This window comes from Bombus vosnesenskii, unplaced genomic scaffold, assembly GCF_011952255.1.
Source record: "Bombus vosnesenskii isolate JDL3184/JDL3185 unplaced genomic scaffold, Bvos_JDL3184-5_v1.1 scf7180000015241, whole genome shotgun sequence".
NCBI lineage: Eukaryota > Metazoa > Arthropoda > Insecta > Hymenoptera > Apidae > Bombus > Bombus vosnesenskii.
In genome coordinates, this window is record NW_022883898.1 from 26,980 (window position 1) to 39,951 (window position 12,972).

Below are 12,972 nucleotides of genomic sequence, written 5' to 3' on the forward strand. Positions count from 1 at the left end.
ATCAGGATATGCAATAAGCGGTGTACTGAGTCAAGGGCCAATCGGAAAAGATTTACCGACTGCATATGCCTCAAGACTATTAAATTCCGCCGAACAAAACTACTCTACCATAGAAAAAGAGTGTCTGGCAATTGTTTACAGCGCAATGCACTTCCGACCATATCTTTACGGAAGAAAGTTTACTATCGTAACCGATCATAAACCTTTAGTGTGGATGCATTATATCAAGGACCCTACTTCGAGAATTTGGAAATGGAAATTAAAGTTATCGGACTTCGAATTTGATATTGTATACAAAGAAGGCAGGGCGAACGCAAACGCAGACGCATTATCTAGGAATCCTCCGGAAGTTTGTCTACCAATCAGAAAGAGAGAGGAAGTCTCACCGATTCGCTATCCTGTCTCAAAAAGATTCGAAATAGATACGTCAACGGAAGACTTTCCCATATTCGAAGCTAAACCACGCATCTTGCCTTAATCCACTGATCCTACAAAACAAGGAAAAGTTTTTACCCGAAAACATCTTACAATATAAGAAACCCCCATAAAATATTTTGACCAAGCATTCGATGTAAGCACAAATAGAGGAATAACCAATCGAGAAAAAGAAGACACGGATACAACAAGCGAAGAAGAGCCCTCCACTGTAATTCCAGAACTAATTCAACAACGAGAAAAGGACACGAGACCTACGATAATTGCGGAACTAAAAATTTCAGAAACCCGAGACTCAATTACGAGAGTAAATGACCATAAAGTAATATTCATAGATGTACATGGCAATCCGATAGATAAAGGAGCCTTAGAAATCAAGGAGACGGGGAAATTGCCTCGTTATGAAGATTTAATGTTGGAAAAGGCAAGATTGAATTACAACTCCGGGAAATACATCGTATCCCTACCGATAAAGGAAAATAGAAATATTCCAATAACGCCAGAAAATTTATTAAATTCGCTAAGATCTCTACTAGATGTAGTAAATGAGAAACAGGTAACTTCCTTTAGCATTAGCAAAGGAAACTTGGAGGAAATACCCTGGCGATATACAATCAGAAAATTAAAGGAAATATTTATGGGAAAAACCTTAACCATCACCATTTGCACTGGGGAAGTAATTACCCCGCCTGTGGAAGCGCGGAACAACATAATACGAGAAAAACATGAATCAAGTGTAACAGGACACAAAGGAATAACAAAAACTTATCAAAGAATACGACTACTATTGGGAAAACATGAAAAAGGAAATTCAAGATTACGTAAGAACATGTAAGGAATGCCAATTGAAGAAACTCACAAGAATAAAAGCAAAGCAACCAATGGTACTTACAGACGACACACCAGGTAAAGCGTTCGACAAGATTAGTATGGATATTGTAGGTCCATTACCAAAAACTCAAAAGGGAAATGAATATATATTAACTATCCAAGATTTATTAACAAAATACTCAATCGGGATTCCAATAGGAGGAATCTCTTCAGCCGAGATAGCGGACGCTTTTGTAAAGCGATTTATTTGTCGTTTCGGGTCACCGAGAGCTATTCTCACTGATCAAGGAACGAAGTTTACATCCTCACTAATGAAGAAAGTAGCAACCACAACCGCCCTCACCATACAAATTTGATCAGTACGATGTATTATATGAAGGAATTGCTACAAAGATCCAGAAAATAAGAACCAACAGGGAACCAGTACAACCAGTTTACGCACTAACAACGCAGGAAGTAACATTTGCACTGACTAAAACTGGAGAACAGCCACTGTGTGGATATACCCTACTATCTACTGAACACCCCAAATTGTTCCTGTTAGAAACAACAAGAGGAAATACGTTCATCTCTAAAAGCAAGACAGCAGTCGAAAATCTGGATATATTCGCATATGTCAACTCAAAATTCATTTACGTAGAGAAACATATTAAACGACAAATGACAACATTATACCATGATATACTGACACAAAGATGCACCACACAGAAGAAACTAATAGAGAATGCTTTAAGCTTAGCAATCTTACTGCCCGACGAATTTGCATACACCATAACCAAGACCCCAGGACACATGGCTCTGATCGCAGGAGAAGCGGTCCATATAGTCAAATGCATTCCGGTACAAGTAAAGGTACGACATACAACAGAATGCTACTCGGAGCTACCCGTTTGGCAAGGGAATCGCACCGCATTTCTAACACCAACAACACACATCCCAACGCAACACGGAAACCATAGAGAATGTAGCGCAGTACTACCCACGCTATACAACATCGACGGACTCTGGCACAAATTCGTACCAAAACCCATGGAAACAATCGCACCACAGGAACTCCGCCCGGACGTGCGCCAAACTTGGCGATACTCAGCACCATCGTCGTTGGCCACGAGCGGAATATATACCCAAAAGGACCTGGACGCACTACGGGACCACGTCATGTTCCCGGCAGAAAAAACTGCAGTCTTGAACACATTGACCAGAGGAGCGACAGGAAAAACAATCGTCCCTGGAACAGTAAACATCCTGGGAATGATGGACGAAAACACATTAACGACAATAGCGAAAAATGCCGTATCAAGCTTATGGATTGGTTTCATGGAATTTGGAACTGTCAGTGCAGAAATATTTGGAATACTCGTAATATTTAAACTAATTAAGACGATAATAGATATAGCCATACACGGATACCAGCTACGCGAAACTTGCGGATGTGGAATCGCCCTATTAGGAGCAATATGCGGCTCAGTCATCCACCTGCTAATATACCTCAAAAGAAGACAAAATATCGATGATAAAACAGCACAACCTCAAGGGATATCGATAACACCGGTAGTTACTCAACAACCAACGACACCTGCGTCCGCCTCGAGCGAACTCAGAGATACCATCAGTCAAATTTCCTTTGGAAATTTCAATTCCAAGGGCGGAGGTGTCGGAGGTAGACACACCCCATTATAGTTTTCCTCTGTGGCATGATCGGGACGGGAAAGACATTCTCGCTCGCGATCTCATTGATGAAAGGAGTAACTCTTTACGACCAGTGAATATTACGCGTCCGACTTAGATTTTGTGAGTACGTTCATCTATCATCCCGTCGACCGCGGATTCGTTATTGAACCTAGGATCATTGTCATTAGTTTCTCGAGTACCTAACTACCGCGGTTACTTGTCCGGTTCTATAATGATCGTATTTGCACTAGTCAATGTCTTCTCTATTGCATAACGACAACGTGTAACCCAAACGAAGATTCGTTTCACGCCCCTAACCCTAATTCTAATGTAAACCCGACATATATATATATATATATATGTAGTATCGTGGACGAAAGGCCTAAGAAATATCGGGCATATGAACAATGTCGCGAGAGCCGAGGCGTCGTCGGGCCCATCAATGTGTCATCGGTCTTTTCAAGTGCATAGTTTCGTGGAAAAGACCTACGTGACCCTGGCCACGAGCGCCTGCAGAACACGTGTGCGGTGGGCCTAGGAAAAAGACAACGGAATGCGGCAACGGCCAGAGCGTTAGTCGAAAAGCAGAGTGCGAGTCGAGCGGAGACAGAGGTTGCGAGTGGCGTTGCCGAGAGAGTGTGGATTGCGCTGTTTTCTGTGCGTTTGGCGTGAATAGTTCAGGTTGAACAACAATCGTCTTTTTCTGTCTGATTAACATCTCTATTGTCCACTCTTTGTAAACACATTATATCACGATATTACATTTTTTGGGGGCTCAGCCGGGATTGGACAAGACAGAAAACGAAACGGTTTAACAGAGCTATTCGAGCTAGTTGTGAATTTACCGGTACGCGGTGCGGTAAAAGACGATATCGTTGACGGTTTAAGTTTGTGTAGTGTGAAAAATGGCAAACGTCGGGGACGAGCGATTGTCGGGTGAAGAGGGTTCGACGCTGGAGGAGCTGAGGAGTAAGTTCGCGCGAATGAACCTCCCTATATCGGGTGCGAGGTCAGTGCTGATTGCAAGGCTGAATCGAGCGTGTAGGGCTGGACAATCGTGTCCTAAGGGATCGACGGGCGGTGAAGAGCTAACCGGTCAACGAGATCTAGGAAACGTACAGAGAGCTGAGCGTGATTGTAACGAAGATGAGGATGTTGAGAAAATGAATACGAAGGAGTTGAAGGAGCGCCTCGCTAGTTTGGGTTTAAAAACGACGGGGAGAAAAGTAGAATTACGCGCACGGCTACAAGCGGCCATGGATGGTAACGACATATCGTCGGAAGAAGGAAGCGACGACGAAAGTGAGGATGAAGATGACAAGAAAAACGCAAAGGGATACAAGAAAGATACGCGAAGGGTGTATCAGGACCGTGCCGAATGTTGTCGAAGGGCATGCGTTGGTTCGACACTGAGTTTTAGAGACGTCGAAGATGCACTAGAGTCGTTTAGTGGCAACAGAGGTGAAAATGTCGAACGATGGTTCGAGTCGTTCGAGGAAGTCGCTGATACGTGCATGTGGTCGGACGGGCAGAAGGCAGTCTACGCCAGGAAGCTGCTGAGGGGATCAGCGAAAATATTCGCGAGCTTCGAGTGTCATGCCAGGACTTGGCATGAGTTGAAGAGGGGGCTGGTGAAAGAATTTTCGAGGAAAGTCAACAGTAGGCAAGTACATCAGAAACTTGAAGAAACAAAAAAGGAGAGTGATGAAGCATGTTTGGCTTACATGTACCGCATGCTCGAAATAGCCAGCCATGTGGACATGGAGGAGGAAGCAAAGGTGGAATACATAGTGGATGGAATAATAGACGGCGAGAACAATAAGGCTGTATTGTACGGCGCTACGTCAATCAAAGAGTTGAGGAAGAGGTTAGTGATGTACGAAGAGCAGAAGAATCGCAGAGCAAAGTCGATTGTGAAGCCGGCTAAAACCCAGAAGAACGGGAAGCCCAGTCAATTTGTAGACGCAATGAAGAAAAGAAGATGCTCCATTTGCGGTAGTGAGGATCATCTAAGGGTTAAGTGCCCGGAGAAAGGAAAAGGTATGAAGTGTTTCAAATGCAACGAGTTTGGACATGTGGCGGCGAATTGTACAGCGCGACAAGTAAAGACTTACATAATCTCAAGACCGGGGAGGAAGAAGTACGTGAAGGACGTGTCGATAGATGGCTGCAGGTTTGTCTCGTTAGTGGATACAGGTAGTGACCTTACGTTCATACGAGCGGATGAGTATGCGAGGTTAGGTTCACCACCTCTGGGAAACTGCAAACTTAGGTTTGATGGTTTTGGTTCCGCTGGCAATAGTACCTGGGGCGAGTTTACAAGGGTAATGACGGTCGACGGGTACGACTTTACTGTCACCCTGCATGTTGTCTCCAATAAGGTAATGACAAGACACAGTCTACTCTTAGGTACCGATTTTTTAGACCAGGTAGAGTTGCGAGTCAAACGGGGAGAGGTGACATTTTTGCGACTCGACGACCAGACCGACGGTCACGAGGACGCGCCGGATGTACTGAGGGTAAACGCGATAGAACAATCCGACGAGATCGACTTGTCGCATGTACGAGAACCTCATTACCGTGAAGCCATTCGGGATATTATTAAAGGGTATAGGCCGGAGAAGAAGAGAGACGTCGGGATAACCGCGAAAATAGTTCTGAAAAGCGACAAACCGGTAGCGCGAAGACCGCGAAGACTGGCGCCGTCGGAAAGAAAGGAAGTAGATAATCTGATGGAAGCGTGGACAAACGAGGGTGTCATCAAACCGTCGGACTCGGAGTATGCGAGCCTGATAGTGGTAGTCCGAAAGAAAGATGGCTCCATCAGGGTTTGCGTCGATTTTCGTGAGCTTAACGAACTCATTGAGTGTCCACATTTTCCGTTGCCGTTAATTGAAGACGTTTTAGACGCGTTGCAAGGCGCCCAGCTTTTTACAACAATAGATCTAAAAAATGGGTTTTTCCACGTAAGTCTAGATAAGGATAGCCAGAAGTACACCTCTTTTGTTACGCCCACGGGGCAATACGAATTTCTGAAGTTGCCGTTTGGCCTGAAAATTTCCCCTATTGTCTTCCAAAAGTACACATCGAAGATCTACAAAGAACTGATGGATAAGGGTATTGTCATCGTGTACATGGACGATATCATTATCCTTGCGAAGAATTTAGAGGAGGCATGGGAACGCCTGCAAATGGTCGTAGAATTAACTGGGCAGTATGGGCTAGTCATAAATTGGAAAAAATGTCGTTTTATGCAGAGGGAAATCGAGTATTTGGGACACATGGTCTCGGGAAACACCATAAAGCCGTCCGCTCATAAAACTAAGGCCGTTGCAAACTTTCCCAAGCCAACATCGGTTAGAAAAGTCCAGAGTTTTTTGGGGCTTACAGGATATTTCCGAAAATTCATTAGAGGTTACGCGAAGATTGCCAAACCCTTAACCGATCTGTTGGAAAAGGGGATAGACTTCAAGTTCGGGGATCGGGAATCGGAAGCTTTCGAAACTTTGAAAGCAGCGCTTACCAGCGGGCCTGTTTTAACACTCTATAGAATAGGCGCAGAGACCGAGTTGCATACTGACGCGTCCGCAGAGGGTTACGGAGCAATATTAATGCAACTGGATCCGAACGACGGTAAATTCCATCCAGTCTACTTTGCCAGCGGAAAAACAACTCCCGCAGAAGCGAAGTACACCAGCTACGAACTAGAGGTGCTAGCAATAGTAAAAGCGTTGAAGAAGTTCAGGGTATATCTGTTAGGTGTGCCGTTTACTATTGTTACGGATTGTCAAGCGTTCGCCATGACGATGAGAAAGAAAGACTTGTGTGTGCGTGTGGCTAGATGGGCCTTGTTGCTAGGCGAGTTTAAGTATCAAGTATGTCATCGGCCGGGAAAAAGTATGCAGCATGTAGATGCTCTGAGTAGGAACCCCCTGCCGAGCACTCTGTATGTAACGGAGAGTGAAGACGGGCTGACTGCACGGTTGAGAAGGGCACAGAACGAGGACATTGAAATCCGTAGGATTTTGGACGCCGCAACGTGCAGTCAGGCCGATGGGTATGTGATAAGAAACGATATTTTGTATAAGGAGTGTAAGGACGATGTGCTAATAGTAGTACCGAAGGCGATGCAGCCGCAAGTAGTCAGGCAAGCGCACGAGCGTGGGCATTTCGGGGTTACCAAAACCGAAGCTATGGTCAAGAAGGACTTCTGGTTCAAGGGGTTGCGCGAAAAGGTCGAACGCGTGGTATCCAACTGTCTCGACTGTATCCTAGCCGAACGGAAGTCAGGCAGGCAAGAGGGATATCTTAATCCGCTGGACAAAGGCGACACGCCGTTAGATACCTACCATATTGTTCATGTGGGCCCCATGACAGCTACAAGGAAGAGATACGCGCACATCTTTGTAGTGGTGGATGCGTTCACGAAGTTCACGTGGCTTTATCCCACCAGGTCTACTAATACCGCTGATGTTGTCGACCGACTGAAGAAGCAAGCGGCTATTTTTGGGAATCCACGGCGAATCATCTCCGATCGGGGAACAGCGTTCACGTCCAACGCTTTCCGAGAATATTGCGAAGGAGAAAACATAAAGCATTCATTAATCACGACGGGGGCGCCGAGGGGGAACGGGCAGGTGGAGAGGATAAACAGGACCCTCATACCATTACTAACTAAACTGACTGCCCCTAAACCCGATGACTGGTATAAGCATGTCGATCAGGTTCAGAAACACCTAAATTCCACCGTGAACAGAAGCACAGGGAAGACACCTTTCCAGCTACTGGTCGGGGTCGAAATGCAAGTCAGGGAAGAGGCGAAGGTTAGAAAGCTGATCGACGAAGAGTGGGTCGCGAGGTTTGAAGAACAACGTCGCGAGCTACGTGAAGACGCGAAGAGGAAGATCGCCACAACCCAAGAGGAGAATCGTCGGAGTTACAATAAAAGAAGAAAGAGCGCGAAGCAGTATCGAAGGGGGGACCTTGTCGCCATAAAGAGAACGCAGTTCGGCGCAGGGTTAAACCTCGGGGGCAGATTTTTAGGTCCGTACCGGGTCGCGCGCGCCATGCGGAGTGACCGCTACACTGTGGAGAAAGTAGGGGAGCATGAGGGGCCCGCGCACACCTCGACGACTGCAGATTTTATGAAGCCCTGGGTCCTAAACGCCGAAAGTGACGCATCTGATGACAGCGAGATAGAAGGCAACATCTGAGGGCAGATGTTATTGCAGGATGGCCGAGTGTAGTATCGTGGACGAAAGGCCTAAGAAATATCGGGCGAACTATGAACAATGTCGCGAGAGCCGAGGCGTCGTCGGGCCCATCAATGTGTCATCGGTCTTTTCAAGCGCATAGTTTCGTGGAAAAGACCTACGTGACCCTGGCCACGAGCGCCTGCAGAACACGTGTGCGGTGGGCCTAGGAAAAAGACAACGGAATGCGGCAACGGCCAGAGCGTTAGTCGAAAAGCAGAGTGCGAGCCGAGGAGCCGTGTGCGAGTTGAGCGGAGACAGAGGTTGCGAGTGGCGTTGCCGAGAGAGTGTGGATTGCGCTGTTTTCTGTGCGTTTGGCGTGAATAGTTCAGGTTGAACAACAATCGTCTTTTTCTGTCTGATTAACATCTCTATTGTCCACTCTTTGTAAACACATTATATCACGATATTACATATATATATATATATATATATATATATATATATATATATATATATATATATATATATATATTTTTTTAATCAACGCCGCAACAACTTGGAGAGTTACATATAAGTATAAACATATATGCCAAACATGTAATAACGTAGTAAATATTAGAGACAGTACTTCCAATACTATGCAACAAATCCAATATTATCAATTTATGAAATATATGTATATGTGAAATCAAAGAACTAATAGTCTAACGAATACATAAAACATACAATATTGTATTATTAAAGAAATAAAGGTTACATTGTCAGAAATATACATATATGTGTGCGCATTCTACATTATTAAATCAAATTGGTAATCTAAGATACATACTTAAAACTAGCCAACATTCCGATAAAGAGTTATAAAATAAGAATTACATTACGAAACATGCATGTTTATATATAAATATATATATAAATAATCTATATTCTAAACTAAACTACTACTAATAATCTAAACAAATACAAAAGAAATACAACACACAACGCAACACTTGGGACTAAGCAACAACCTGTCAATAGACCAAACGTTCAAAATAATTAACACCGCAATGACTTGAAGAATTGCGTACAGAAATTCTACCATCAAACACAAATATGTAAAAACACATTAAATACACAATAATCTAGAAATAAAACCTTCAATACTATGTTCTCACAATACAAGATATATATGTGTCGGGTTATCATTAGGATTTGAGGCGCGTAATGATTCTTCGTTTGAATTAGCCATTGTTTTACGAAACAGAGAATATATTTACGCGAATAAACAAGATTTTACAAAAATATTATGAATAATGAGTTTTATAAATGATAAGATTAACAAACGATAAGTTTAACTAATAATTAGATTAAAGAATAATAAGTTTAACGAATAATGAGATTAACGATTGATAGGTTTTACGAATAATGAATTTAATTAACGCTATTAACAATGTTCCGGGGTTCAAACGAATCCACGGTCAACGGGATAACTCTTTACTATGCGTAGAATGATTTTAAACACAAAAATACGATTGCTGAGACACTCGGTAAATTGCTCGATGTATCACTTTCCAAGGCGATCACACGAATGAATATCTCTGATGAAAATCTTTTTCGCTATACGACTGCATTTGTTTGTTATATGCTCGCTGGAGACATCGAGAAAGTTCCAATCGATGTTGCTAGGCAATTTCTGTCAAAAGTTTGTTGTATACTCTTTGGAAACATCGAGAAACGTGTGTCCCATTATATCGACATCTCTAAAGTACAATTCTATGTGATTTCTAGGGAGAACAATACAACCGATCCACACCTTCGTCAGGCAAAATGTTTATCCCGTGACCGTGGCTACGTTCGGCGACCAGTTGTCACCTCGAACCCATTTTCGCTTTCACAAATATCAAACAATTACAAATGACAATTGCTTATTTACAGTTACGATAAAATCTAGGCTAAAGCATTCCTCAAAATTGCAAAGGGAAGGCTCCGGTTTTCCTTTCATCTCCGACACGGCCATTTTGACTATCACACGTCCTCGTGTGCAGCTAAAATACAGAGTTTTTTTTTTTATCATTAGACTCGGTGTAACTGATATTATTTACCATTCGATTAGATGTTCCAAATAAGTCAAGGGCCCAGTTCAACAACAAAGCTCTGTTCGAAGATTTGGCAAGCAAGGAAATGAAAGAGAACTCAAATTAGTGTTATAGTTTGTATTCAAAGTGCCAGTTGCACTCCGTAAGTCACCAGTCAGACCGCAATGACACGACAGATCATTTTCGATTCCGCACAAAGATCTCAGTTTGTTGGATCATATCACCACGTTGGGTGCATTACGAAAGGCACAAGACACCACACTAGGCGTATTACAAAAGGCGCAGGGCACCAGTGAGCGTATTATAGAAGGCGCACGGCACCAATGAGCGTATTATAGAAGGCGCAGGGCACCAGTGAGCATATTATAGAAGGCGCAGAGCACCAGTGAGCGTATTATAGAAGGCGCAAGACACTACACTGGGAGTGTTACAGAAGGCGCAAGACACTACACTGGGAGTATTACAGAAGGCGCAAGCACTACACTGGGAGTATTACAGAAGGCGCATGCATTACACTGGGAGTATTACAAAAGGCGCATGCACTACACTGGGAGTATTACAAAAGGCGCATGCACTACACTGGGTGTATTACTATGACCACAATGCGGTGCTAATGATTCCCCGAGATCAATGTGCTGGCATCGTTATTATCACTGTCGCTGTCATCACCGCAGACGTCCAACTCAGCAGGAATGCAACCATCTGGCATCTTTCTCAACTTGTCGTGTCTATCCTTATATGACCGTTTGCCATCTAGAGTTTTTAAAGTATACCTATCCCCCTCTAAAACTTCCGTTATCACGAATGGACCCTTGAATTTCGGATCTAGCTTCGTTTGGTTTCTCCCCTCGTTCTTACGTAACACAAAGTCACCGAGATTAAACCTAACTATCTTCGCTTTCGTTTTGTCAAACCTGTCTTTATCATAACTGGCGCAAGTCTCTATGTTCTGTATCGCCTGTTGCCTTACATTGGAGATGTCTACTTCCTTTTCCTCAATATTATCAGGCAACGATAAGCCGTAGGGCCTTGCTGCCTTCCCAATTAATAATTCCAGATGACTTGATTTGGTTACACGATTGGTAGTGAAATTCAAAGCTAGTTGTATCTCGCCAATCGCGTCTTGCCAAGATCGCCCGGTCGTTTCCACCGTCGTAAGCATATTTTTCAGCGTACTCATAATACGCTCTACCTGTCCATTGGCCCAACTCGCACCGGTTGCTATTAAGTGGAGTCTAATGTGTCTATTCTGGCAGAAATTTTGGAAATCTTTACCCGTAAAACATCTTCCCTGGTCCGCTATTACCCGGCAGGGATTGCCGAATAAAAATATAGCGGACTTAAGCGCTGTAACGGTGTTAAAGGAATCTAATTTACGGGTATGATACAGGTATACAAATTTTGTAAAAGCGTCGACCAAAACAATGATATACTCCTTCGAGTCACTCTTACCACTTAATTTGCCCGTTATATCCATGTGTACCGTGTGCCATGGTATGCTGGTCTTAGGTATGGGATGTAGTTCAGCTTGTACTTTACCTGAACTAGCCTTCGAAACTCGACAAGCATGACAGTTTTCAACGAATTTGCGAACATATTTCGCCATTCCTTCGAACCAGTAATACTCGTATAGTTTCTCAAGCGTTTTATCCCAACCTAAGTGCATAATGGACTGATGCACATGGTTAATGACGGACCACCTGAAACCCCTTGGGACAATGGGCAAGCAAAGATTTCTGCCTTTTCTCTGTACGATGGAGTGTACCGGACCGTAATTCGTACGTATTCGCAATGTCTTCCGCGAGCTCTTCGTTTTGCAATTTACGGACGATCTCAGAGATTTGTGGGTCGCGACGTTGTTCTGCTAGCAACCAATCGTCGGAGAATTCGGATAGATTGACTTTCTCTACAATTTTGTTGATCGTACGATGATCCAGATCTACGGGGTTTCTCGGAAAGAAATCTACATAGGCCATTCGTTTGCCTTCCCGATACATAATGTCAAAGGTAAAAGTTTGTAGGTAAGCCCACCATCTGTAAACCCTGTCATTTAAATGTACCTTGTTACTGGATGCCTTCAGAGAATTACAATCAGTGACAACAAGAAATTCCCGACCGTGCAGATAGTGACGGAAATGCTTGATGGCGTTTACCACTGCCAGCGTTTCTAACTCATAGGAATGGTATCTAGATTCCGCAGGGCTAGTCCGCTTGCTGTAATACTCAACTACTCTATTTTTACCTTCTTATGCATTAAGATAGCCCCAAATCCTTCTGAACTAGCATCCGTATGTAGTTCTATTGGATAATTGGGGTCAAATATCATTAGCACCGGCTCATTGGTCAGAATAGAAATTACTTTTTGCCTGATTTTTTCGTGTTTATCCGTCTAATTTATGTTCTTGCTACCGGAAGTGAGTGTATACAAAGATTTCATTACCTGTGAGAATTTAGGAACAAATTTTCGAAAGTAGGAAGCTAGACCAATGAATTGCCGGAGCTGTGTGACGGTCGTCGGTGTGGGTAAGGAGCTTAAGGCTTGTACTTTACCTGGGTTTGGACGGACTTCTCCGTTATGAATCACATAACCCAGATAAAGTACTGACGTCTTCAAGAAGGAGCATTTAGAAAAGTTAAAAGAGAATCCGGCGTTTACGAGGGTATCTAGGACGGTGTTTAATCTTTCTAACGCCTGATCTATCGTATCGGCGATAATTAAGACGTCATCCAAATAAACGATAACGTATGAATAAGCAAGGTCA